This window comes from Brassica oleracea, chromosome C5 (genome assembly GCF_000695525.1).
Source record: "Brassica oleracea var. oleracea cultivar TO1000 chromosome C5, BOL, whole genome shotgun sequence".
In the NCBI taxonomy this organism is placed as follows: Eukaryota; Viridiplantae; Streptophyta; class Magnoliopsida; order Brassicales; family Brassicaceae; genus Brassica; species Brassica oleracea.
In genome coordinates, this window is record NC_027752.1 from 12,142,424 (window position 1) to 12,144,419 (window position 1,996).

General features: G+C 40.7%; 1 long non-coding RNA gene across 1 annotated transcript in view; it reads left to right on the forward strand.

Moving 5' to 3' along the window:
* The first annotated feature begins 950 nt into the window (after positions 1–950).
* Positions 951–1,996, forward strand: part of LOC106293755 — a 6,818-nt gene continuing 5,772 nt past the window's right edge. The window contains exons 1-3 of the long non-coding RNA XR_001260627.1: positions 951–1,076; positions 1,171–1,385; positions 1,724–1,781. This is a non-coding gene — a long non-coding RNA (uncharacterized LOC106293755). The remainder of the gene's footprint in view (positions 1,077–1,170; positions 1,386–1,723; positions 1,782–1,996) is intronic.

Below are 1,996 nucleotides of genomic sequence, written 5' to 3' on the forward strand. Positions count from 1 at the left end.
TAATTTGCCTATTTATTTATATCTATCTATTTGTATAATATGTTAAATCATTTATACTCTTCTATCCACACAAACTACTCGATATCTTTATAATTTTTTATTCTATAAATTACTAACCACTCTTTCAGTTTAATCGATTTTCTATCACTACAGATTGCTACTAATTGATGCCTGGGCCACATGTGTATAGGCAACTCACTTGATCTTTTTAAAATTATAATCGTTTCTGAAAAAAAAAACATAATAAATATTTTTATTAGTAATATTGAAATAAAAACTTTGGTTGAAAATGTTGAAAACTGTATGTTAATTGGTAATTAGCCAAAAAAAATTAAATTAAAAAATTAGATAGAAAACTAACTCCGTGGGGTCAAAATTATCCGTTAAGTATCCACTTATAATTGACTTTTATTATCAAAAGCAATATAGAAAGCGGGGGCTGTTTGGTTGGTTTGTCATTGCTGGTGGCAGGGCCGTGCCTGACTTTTTCGGGCTTCCAAGCACAAAATATATTTTTGGCCCTTCAATTACTTATTATGAAAAAAAAAAAAATTTATGGGACAAAGAATCGAACACTCAACCTTTTGTAGGAAAGAATTGGATAAAGATCAATAGAACTAACTACACTTTGTCAAAAAAATTGGCCCTTAAAATACTTATACACATCAGGGTCCCAAGCATGTGCTTGATTAGCCTATAGTCAGGCACGGCCCTGGCTGGTGGTACCATACTATCATTACATTCTTCAACTAATAAAATACTGGGTTTAGCTGTATTTATTCTTTTGATTTTCCAATATATCATTTGATTGTTTTCCAAATAAAAATTATTTATAATAAAAAGATATCTGTATATATTCTTGACAAATGATTTTGTAATGACCCCAAACTATCCCCAAAGGCCACATTTGGTTTCTTTAAAAAGAGAGAGAGAGAGAGGGGGAGAGAGAGAGGGAGAGAGAGAGAGAGTGAGAGAGAGAGAGAGAGAGAGAGAGAAAGCTCACCAGGAGTCCTCGCCGGAGCCACCGCACGCCAGGACGTCGTCAAGCTCGTCATCACCATCAACCGCAGCTCGAGGTAACCGGAAACCGCCATGTGTTTGAGTTATGTTTCGGTCGTTTTAGTAAATCGGTCATAACTTTCTAACCGTAGTGAATCTCGTGCATCCAAGGCCATCATCGTGTTCCTCTCGTCAAGACGAAGCCGTAGACACCAACCGCGTCACGATCGGAGCCCGGACGAAGCCGTACGCGCCTCCGGAAGTTTCACCTCCGCGCGCGCGTGAGTTCCACGCGCCGCCGCCGGACCACCGTCCTCCGCCGCAGCGCCGCCGCCGGACCACCGTTCTCCGCCGCAGCTCCGCCGTCGCCGCCGGCCAACTTACCGGTAAGCCGCCGCCGTAGCTCCGCCGTCGCCGCCGATGACCGACACCGGTGACTCGCCGGCGACTCGCCAACTCGGCCGAGTCGACCCGGTGAGTCAACTCGGTTGACTCGGTTAACCGGTGGTTTGACCGGTTTAAATCGATTTCGATTCGGTTAGGTTAAACCGGTCGGTTAAAATCAATTGGTAATCGGTTAGGGAAAACCGGATTAATTAATTAATTAATCAATTAATTAATTAATTAAATAATTGATCTTTGACCAGCGGGTTGACTTTTCCGTAAATACCCGTTTTAAACCGTTCGAAAGGCGTTCTGACTCGAAATTTCGATCTGATTTCAGATTTGGAGTCCATTTGAGCAGCTGGAGTTCATATATACCACTTCTCTTCATTGCTAAGGTGAGGGCTACTCCGTTAAATCCCGAGCTAGTTTAGTACTACCGTTATGGAAAGTTTAGTTTCGAAACATGATCCGTCTCTGTGAATCGAGCGTAACTATAGAAAAACCTACAATAACGAATACTGTACTATAATATAAGATCGGTGGTCGTGCGCTTTTTATCTATAGTTTAATCTGTTTTTTTTTGCAATTTGTTTTTCCTTTTTTTTTGTTT